This window comes from Haliotis rufescens, unplaced genomic scaffold (assembly GCF_023055435.1).
Source record: "Haliotis rufescens isolate VD_foot unplaced genomic scaffold, xgHalRufe1.0.p SCAF_18, whole genome shotgun sequence".
NCBI lineage: Eukaryota > Metazoa > Mollusca > Gastropoda > Lepetellida > Haliotidae > Haliotis > Haliotis rufescens.
Genome location: NW_025963868.1, coordinates 30,729,271 through 30,739,788, shown reverse-complemented (window position 1 = coordinate 30,739,788; position 10,518 = coordinate 30,729,271). Strand labels below are relative to the sequence as shown.

At 39.0% G+C, this 10,518-nt stretch overlaps 1 protein-coding gene across 1 annotated transcript in view; it reads left to right on the top strand.

Moving 5' to 3' along the window:
* Positions 1-459: 459 nt before the first annotated feature.
* LOC124115526 overlaps positions 460-10,518 on the top strand; it is a 71,626-nt gene continuing 61,567 nt past the window's right edge. The window contains exon 1 of the mRNA XM_048398580.1: positions 460-879. The gene's annotated coding sequence lies outside the window, so the exon portion shown is untranslated. The remainder of the gene's footprint in view (positions 880-10,518) is intronic.

Genomic DNA, 10,518 nt, shown 5'->3' with positions numbered 1-10,518 from the left:
GCCTCCGTGGTCCATTGGTAGAAAACACAAAGGGGGAATAGATCAATATTTAATTGACAATAAATTCTTTATGTGTTAAAACAATGTAAAAATACCTCAAAATCCCCCAAACCAAAGGTCGTGCGAATTTACAGTGCAAGTCCTTAATTGTGCAAGTCCTCAATTGTGATATAACGCTGAAAGGCGTTTGACTTCCAGTCACTGTATAATTTTATCAGCACTTGTGTCATGCCGATATTCAAAGCAAAAGTACAGCCTCCCCTCGGAAGGAATGTCAAATGTTATCTTGAGGTTATAACCCACATGCCGCTAGCACACCGCGCAACACCTTGATAAACATATCGGGATCATGAGTCACCTGTGTCTATGTCGCCGGTACGAGCACTTTATCACTATACCATGTGACGTCACGAATACACAAATGCTTGTGAGTGGTTTGGATTTTCCACATTGGAGGGCAACAGATTCGATTTTCTTAAAAATGTGGAAACCACACCAAACAGGATGACCAGGAAGCTTTGTTGAACGGTGAGGTCAGGTCAATTTGTTTACGTATCTTCAGAAGAATAGCAGGCGTGATCAGTAACTTCTGTGCTGGTGGTTTACCTTCTAATCTCATTGCTTACCACAATATAAGATTGGCGCAAGTTGAGACGGTAACCAGTATATATATCCTTCTCTTGGCATTTTACGGAAAGGGGCGAGAAACAGTCTACGCTAGTGCTGTTGAGGAGCTTGCTTCTGCTATTGAAATACAAGGTAGCACTGGGAACGAGACATCGCTGTAAGGAGCTAGGTCTAGCTGCATCGAGATTTGTCTTGACGTGTTGACAGGGGTCGGAGCTCGTCCACGCATTTTCCAATGATACAACACGGTAGGTAAGTGTCGACGGATTTTTGCTTGTCTAAAATCATCAATGTATGACTATTTATTGTCGGGTTGAATTTGAGAAGGAATAGTTCAGTGTGTATACTAATATTGACGCGATGTTGGTAACTGAGATAACGAAACTAGCCTAGTGGCGTCAGGAAGAACAACATACTATGTTTGTTGGTCCCGTTGTCACAGAATCGCGAAATCCAACAGAGAACATAAACAAGGGATAGATTACTTTTTACTCACAAAGATCGCTGCATGTAGACTTATTTTTACAAAGTTTTACATGCATTAAAATTTTGTCATGGTTCTCCCACTTTACTAAAACATACAGTAGTATAGGTAATAGGGGTTCTGCCGCAACTCCACTGGAGCCAGATTCATATACCTATACTGCTACTACAGGTGGCATTTTTTATGCCAAAATGATGATGCGATTCAATGATAGTCATAAGATTAAGTTAAATTAGGCCTAGCTCACCAATACCTGGGGCCAATCATTGCTTTAGATGAGCCTAAATGGTAATAAAAATATTCTTCATTATTTTTATCGATAAAGCGATATTCAACATTTTTTATTAAGTTCTTCGTTCATTTTACTAGGAGACCAGACTTTATAACTGCACTCTTCTTGTAAATTGATAAGAAACAATTGATAACCGTATTTGGTTGGTTTGTCATCACTGATATATGAAATACCTTGTGGTAATTCTCTCCATTTAATAGCTTTTTCGATCTCCATTATTGTATATATGTATGTAAGCATTTGTCTAAATGTGATCAAACGATAGTAAGCAATCTATTATTAATCTCCAACCAGTTCTTTGGTTTTGGCACGGAATAATTGACGCGCTTGTTGCCTCCCCTGTTCTATGAACTTTTTTTCTCGTCTTCGCTAATACCACTGGTCTTACGAGATTTTGATCGAATCTCCTGCTTCATTGCGTCGTATTTGGTGAGTTCCGACAGCACTAAACGAAACTCATCCTTGGATACCTTACAATCGACCATTGCTGTCAAAATATGATCCTCAATGCTGTTCAACTTTAATTCGGCGAGTATCCGAATACTATCGTGTTTTAATGCTTTCTTTTGTAACCTACGAGAAATGAATTTTATCGCTATTCCTGCCAGTCCCAAGACTCCAGCGGCTATTTCCATGCTGAGCACGATAGGCGCCGTGATAATAGTTGATAGTAAACCAACACCTGCTACACCGAGTCCCATGCCAGCTGCTACAAGCGCGGTGTCAACTCCGTCCAGAGCATTCACGGCTCTGCGATACTTTTTATACAATCCAAGTCTCAACCCCCTATCCTTCTCTATTCGATGTTTTATGTCGCTTATATGATGTAATCGAAATCCATCAACAGTTTCCATCTTTTCAATTGCTTCATCGAGCACCGGATATAAACTCATAGTGTATATTACGGTCATATAATAGTCTTTAATTTGTCTTGCTTAAATGTTTTGAGAGTATACATCAATCTTATTAAATGTATATTATACGGCAAGAATATCTTAGTAAGAGAAATACTACCACTTTTAATAATTTGGACCCCCTCGAGGGTTGCAAAGGGGGATGCTCCGATATGAATAATACTGCAACGTTGACGTTGGTGTTTCTTGAGCCATTTAATCGATAGGCCTGGTAATATTTCGAAGGCATCTACCGGTGCATCTCTGAACAAGACTTCAATAATAAGCATAGAAGTATTAGGTATTGCACTCAAATTCTGTTTAATATCATGGAATTCAGTAACCAAATTTAAACTAACATTTTTTAAGGCCGGACGACTATATAACATATGACCTGGGTCTTCTGGCAGAAAAGTGACTAACACACTTTTTCGTTTTGATGGGATATAAATCGCGAGGACGATGCCACTATTTATTATCTTAGTTAAATTATGTCCCTTAACTATCATCGCATAAGGTGGGGTAATGACGATATTCAGTCTGCCGTGTCTTCGAGATCGGAAAGTGCAATTGTATTACATTGTCTGAGCGTTCCAGGGCCTGATGCATCAACCATTATTTATAATATGGAGTGTTACACTTAAGTATCCTATATGTACAGGTTGGTGTTTTACATCTAATACAGAAATTTTGAGGTCTGAAATAATACCCCACTTTAATTTTTTATATTGTAATGACGAGAAAGATTCCGTTCTACCGCTATTATATTTTTCATTTTTCACTGGAATAGATCTGAGCAGAGTTGAAGGACTTTCTAGTTGAATATTATCCGTCGTGCTTATTTGATCAAGATGGATACACAACTCTTTATAGGGAACTAAATCAGGCAATGTATCTCCATGTATTGTTCCATTGGCTGGTAATGCTACTGACTGTCTAAATCCAAGTGTAATTGATAAGTTCTCGTTAAGTATTACAGCTGTTTCTCCAGTGCTTAAATTCAACATCCCATTCGATTCATTTTGTGTGAGACTAGCTCCATTAGGCTTAAAAAATTCATCATTGAGTAAGCATACGCTGTAATACCAATCAGGTATAGTAATACTGCCTCTTTCATTTATTACAATAATCAAATTATTACCTCTCACAGCACTTATATTGGTCCACAGAGTGTCATAGGTTACATCGCATAGAGCTACTTCGAGCTGACCATTCGAGTTATCGATAGTACGAAGCAGTTAAACAGACTGACCATTTGTTTTTCCCGGGAGTGTAACATACATATTAAATATACAATGATACTATATCATAACTTAAATATGAAATCGAGACACATTACTAATCTATCGATTATGGTAAATTCCTATGGTACTTATTTTTTCGTTAAATTCCCTGATATCTTTGAAAAGTACAGGGTCACAGCAACTAGCGATAAAATGGTGCACGATTGGTTTCACAATCCGATGCAATTTTGGCAGAATCAGTTAAACTTTGCCGTATGGTGTGCCACAACGGGATGTGGCGTATCTGTTAATGCCCCAGGATATATGCTAACTAAGTCTGTTTTATTTTTTTTACATGTATTATCAGATTAGACGTATACTCAAAGAAATTAATGCTCCATTACCGCAGGATCGAGCGTGGAATTCCACAAATAATAATTATGCTAGGTCCGCGAATGAGCGTATTTTTCAGGAATTTAATGTTTCTACGAGTAAAGATTGGCGCATTAAAGGAGCAAACCATGGTCTAGGTGTTCCTTACACAGAGGAAAAAATAACCGTCAAAGAAGAAAGCGATTATGTATATAAAGAACTTAATAAACTTCATGTTAATTTTAATAAGTTGGTGCGTACCAGCAAACTTTACTCAAGAATGTATGATCATCAGTATAAAACCAGTCATTGGTATAAAGGCTGGGAACTTTATAGTAACGATTGGAGAGGGGATATTATGAGTTTTAAGAGTGGGTCTATTTATATTGGTAAAAAATTTGTACAACTGAACGATAACGCTTGGAATGAATTTTTTAATGATAAAACGGAAAATAATTTTACAAACCCAGGATTTGTAAGATTTAATGAATCAATAAGAACTTATGTATGGGCAATTCTTGGAGCGCAATCGCAAACACGAACGTCCATTATCGGTACTGGGACGGCGTTCGATGCGCAAAAACAGTTTGTCGCAAACGTAGAGGACGCCATTAATTCACCAGTTGACATACCATCGTCTATAAAGCGTTTTCAAGATGTATTACAGTACGCTCAATCCAAAGTGGACTTCGTTTATGCGCCAGGATTATACATGTCTCCGAGTAATATTGAACCTAAGATCGGTCAAGTGATAGGTTATAATAATAAAATTGTTATCGCTTCCGATCAACAAAAAACAGGTATTAATTCAGATATTAACGTTGAATTAAAAACGCAAACAATCGCGGGCGAAAAGGGAATAGTCAAGCCGCAAACACCGAAACAGTCATCTACTGACACACAACAACAAGTGCCACCACATATTGCGGCTAAAAATCAACAACATATCGATGAAAAAACAGCGCTTGTATTAGGTGAGGTCGCGGCTGGTTTACTCATGATTTGGATAAATAGTTCTTAGCGGATACGTACAACAGCCCTGCAATTGCTACGGTCAGTGCCCACAAGTTTTGACTAAGCCAAGTGGTGGTCTTAGCTAATAAATTCAAGAGCCAGGAAACAATACTCGCTATTATACCGGGAAGTGCGGCCTTGGCTTTCTCAGCGAGCTTTCCCAGTGCTGAGCCTAATGCTTTTAAATGCTTTTTTATCCACTCTTTTATACCATCAGATGTAGGCGGTGATCCGCTACCACCCGAATCACCTGTGCCACCGGTTAACGCGAGAGTCAAAGTCGATATAATAAATCCCAACGCGGTTAAAATACTGGCAATTGTTATTCCCTGTTCTCTGAACAATGTTTTAATTTTATCGGCCAGTGTAGTGTCATCGTTGAGGACTCGATCGATAGTTTCTCGAATTCGACTGATTTGCGAACGAAGTGCCTCTCTATTAGTGGAAGCAGCCTCGAGGTGGGCCGATCTTTCGTCTTCTAAGTTACGCAATCTTTCCGCTACGCAGCGTCTACTGAATTCATCGCCCGCCTGTTCAAGTTTTGTTTTCTCGTAAACTATATGCTTGTCGATTTCGGATATCTTGGCCATATTATTGGTGAGTTCTCCCCGCATTGTTCGCATTGCCTTGTCAAGACCTCGTAATTTCCTAATACTGAACTCCGAACACGGTGATACACTGACTGTGGAATTATTGTAGTAGGTACCCAAGATTTCTTCGAGTCCGTCCAAGACTACCTTCGAGGAAGCTTCCAAACTATCTGTGTTACTGAGTTCAGTACGCACAGTCCTAAGAACCTTAGTAGTCTTCGCGGAAAGTCGTGAGTAGTATACAAAACCTTATTTATCACGAACAGTGCTGATACTGTGTTTAGCGGCTATCGTAGACAAGGCTAGGGGCTTACGAGTACGAGAATGCATAAGATCAATATCTGGAGCGCCACGCAGTCGCAATATTCCTTTACTATTTATCTCAAACTTTGAATAGTCACGACCAATAGGACTATCATCTTTAAAGGTATCGTAATAATCATCAACGGCTGGTTTCAAAAGTTCATCATTTACGGTTGGGTTCAAAAGTTCATCATTAAGATTAGTAAAGCTGGTTTCATCAGTATCTTCGATTGGATTCTGGTTATCAAAGTCATCAAAGGTATCTAGATAAAAATCAGTCATTTTTTTATTAAACACAGGGTACATGTTTTCAATATAACAATGTCTTCGCAAAAACGGACGCAAGTTAAACCCACAACGTAGACTTCGAGATCCATTAGGGGTCAAAGCAATTCGTCAGTCTGTAACTATAACTAATAACACTAGTACCATCGATCAGAATCAAACGCTTCTGGTTCGCTTTCCTAATCTCGGCGCACACGATGTGTTAGTTCCAGGAACTGTCCGACTAGCATTTACAATTATTTTGACTTCTACCGACGTTAACAGGGAGCCTGTTCAGAACATAGGTCGTGCTATCGTTAAGAAAATCGCCATTAAAATTAGCGGTAATGAGGTTTTGAGTATCGACGACAGCGATGTATACTATTGTTACATGGATCTCTGGAGAATGGATAAAGAGCGGGAAAACTTACAGTACCAAGGTATTTGTAATAAGAACACATTGAGACTGCGCGTAGGTGCTGGTGATGATACCGTCGTAAAAGTTAAGGCCGTTGCCGATGCATTAGGTAACCGATTCTATGTTCCCCTAGACTTTGAATTACTAGATTCCAACATGCCCTTTTATCAAGCATCCCCAGGCGATAGGTTAGAATACGAACTCACTTTTAATGACTACGATAGAGTAATCAGAACCGGGGGTCAAGATGCTAGCTATTCCACTGACAATATCTCGCTGGAGTACGATAATGATAACGGATCCCGAATTAGCCAGACAAATTCGTAATCAGTATACGGGAAGTTTAGCAATTTTGTACGATCGCGTGCTGCGACATCGAAAGATCACGAGGGACAAAAAAGATACGATGTGGAATATCAATCTAAACGTACCCACGAGGTCGTTGAAGTGTATTTTAATGTTGTTCGAGGACCCCTCCGATGCATTTAAAAGAAATACCGAGAAGTTCTACAATCCCAAGATTACAAAAGTAGAATTGACTATCGAGGGCGTTCCTAATCAACTATAAAGCCAAGAAATGCTAGCGTATCACCAGTGGGATGAGATTAAAAAACTTCCTTCTATAAAAAGTTCCCCGGAAGTTATCGCGGTCGTGAAAGATCTGTCTCTCGGGAGTGTATCGATGGGTGAATACCTCACCACGAAGAATGCGCTATGGCTCGACATGCGAACAACGGACGATGACCAACTACACGGCAGTGGGAGGAGAATAGAAAATGCTAGCGAGGGTGTCACCATACAGATAACGAAGCTCCAGAAAAAGGCCGGTAAATTAAACATATATTTGTACGTGATTATGGATGCGCAACTTAATATACAGAATGGAAGATTCGTGCAAGCAATCTATTAATAATCTTTTACCTAAAGATCCGCACTGCGCTATCATATGCGGGCAAATGGGCTGTGGAAAAACAGCTTTTATTCTAGATATTTTACAAAGTCATTATCGGGACGTTTTCGATCATATTATTATTCTGTGCCCGACTATAAGCGTTAATAAAACATACCTATCGAGAGATTGGGTAATGAATGACGACGGGGTACACAGAGTCGATCCGGGCGATCGTTTACAAGACTGTTTACGAGTATGTCACAAAAAATACAAAGGAGAATCAACCCTTTTCGTAATAGACGACTGCAGCGCGAGTAAAGAACTAACAAAAAAGAAAAGATATGCTTTCGTATTTAGCATTCTCCGGTCGGCATACTCAACATAGTGTTTGGGTACTTACTCAAAAATACAACTCTGTCCTGAAAGATATCAGAGAGCAGACCAAATAGGTAGCACTGTTTCATTCCAAAGACCGAGATTCATTCGAGGAATGTTTACGGGAAAATAATGTCATTTATACCAAGCTCGAACGAGATAAAGTCAGAAAACTGTTAGCGGCAACGAAGCACTGTAAACTCGTATTAAAAACCGATCAACCAGCTGCTTATGCAATTGCTTAGCAAAATGTAGCAAAAATGTAGTAAATTGTAGCAAAATTATAGCAAAATTATAGCAAAATGTAGCAAATTGAACATTAGCGGTTAATATGACATAAATTGTGGTTCGAAATCATCATTCTTTCACAACAGTTCATTATTATGGGATGTATTGGATTTGCCATATTATATTATGTTAGACTTAAATATCTCCTTAGGTATTACATTATGGAATACGATGAACTGATCGAACAAATGCTCAAAGAATCTGAGCCTGATCAACATACACATCAACATGTAGATAAACATAGAGAAAGACTCGCAGCTCTGGTAGCCGGTGGAAAATGTTCCCAGTATTTGGGGAAAATTATACCATCGAAAAAATTGATAACATGACCGACGAAGAAATTAAAAAACTGTATGCGCATTACGAGTTTAGACTGGGAGCTACCATGACTAAAACGATAGGGTCGGCTATGTTACAACTATACACAGTCGTAGCTAGTACGTTTCTCCCTATCCCGGCAGAACATCGCACGTATTTATGCGAATGTCTCGAGAAAGACCCCTTCATCGAACACGCTATAAGCTCAGTGAGCTGTGAGTTTTATCATAGATACGGAATGTTCTTAGCTCCGTTCACCACAGCTTTAATAACGGCTAGGTATTGTCAATTTAAACATACGTGCCCACTTAACAATAATGGAGACTCAACAGGTGACACCACAACAGATTGTGAACGAGGAAATAACTGCACAACCACAACAGATCGCGGAACAACGAGTGAATGAGGAACCACCACATGTGAATGAGAAAATACAACATGTGAATGCACCACAAACACAAAAACAAGCCAGAGCGACAAAAAATCCTTTGAAAATAGCCGCAGGAAGAAAGGGAGGACCCGCGAGGAAAGCGAAATTAATAAATAATTCAAATATTAATCAGATTAAAACATGGGCACTAGTAGGAGTTGCTGGTATAGCGGCTGTATGGTTCTTTTATAAGACCGGAGAAGAGAAAACGTCACCCCCAATGCAACAACAAGTTCAATTAGAGGTTAGCCCCCATATAACGCTATAAGAAGTATGACTACTCCAGTTACAGACAGTAAAATGTTGGTAAACGCAACGTATCATTCAGCGAGGTCACCGGCTTGGCCATTGGCTATGCCCGTATGGCTAAAATGATTACTAAAGCCACACCTCCCAAGCTAGATTTTAATGGATTTGATATAGGTATGATGGTTCTGGATATTGGACTGGCTATGGCAACGAAGGATATGCTCATCAAACAAGGGCTTATCCCGGAAGACATAATGAAGTAATTAATTAAACATTTGAATATATTATATTCATATAAACATTTGAATAGTTTATATTATTAAACATATGGCAACAATTGCGATGATGGTCGGTGGAGCTATTGTTAATGCTCTAGCTTTTTCGGGGAGTATTTATTTATTTTCTAGTATGAGGGAATCAAACGCTAAAGAAGTTGAAGAGGAACGTAAACGACATAACAATGCTTTAGAACAACTCGAAGCAGCCCAGTCACAATATACGCGGCAGAGAATGAAGAGATTATACTTTATTCATGAAAAACTGCTTAAGGAAGGACATTCAATTCAAATGTTTAAGGATGTCGAATCTGCCATGCACGAATACTTCCTCGTTTATGGGAAAAAACTCGACCCAATACCTAGACCAACAATGAGTCAGTTTTATACACCGTCAGAGGAAGAGGAATAATTTGTGATTATGGGGTTATCTGCTGTATTGATTTTCAGCTATACAATAGCTACGCATAAATAACCAGAGTGACAACTGTGGCTATGCATAAACCATGACCTAGTTAGGAGAGTCAAAGTAACAGCTAATCTATAAATAGCGTTGGCTGACTGCCTAATCAATATCTCAATAGTGTAGATGTGATTTGCATTTAGACAAATGATATGATAGATGTATAAACCATGAATAATTGCAGATTTACACTCATGGGTAAAAAAACTCTATGTAACCGACGCTGTGTTGAAATTTACCGCGGCATACACAATTATTACATCAGGCGCGGAAACATAAACTATACGTGTTCTGTATGCGGGATAGGGGTCAAAGGTCATTATTGTTTATGTGAGGAACACGGTGCTGATAGGGTCAGGAACCAGATTATTTATGCTAGGAAGAGAGATTACATCAATGAGAGGAATAGGTTGGGGAGAATACGTATTTAGATATATGAAAAACAACCAATTAGACATTTGACTCATTTTGCATATACCATTCAACCACAATGGTTTTTGTCAGAGAGTTGAAGGCTATGGCAAAGCAAAGTGGCCTACGTGGATATTCTCGAATGAGAAAAGCTGAATTGATTGATTTACTCGGTTTGGAATACAACAAACCCCAGACTGTTAGGGAACTCAAAGCTCAAGCGAGAAACAGTGGGCTGAGAGGTTATTCTAGAATGAGAAAGCTGAGTTGATCGCTTTACTAGATAATAATGATGATGAACATAATGATAATAATGTTGATATTGATAATGATGTTG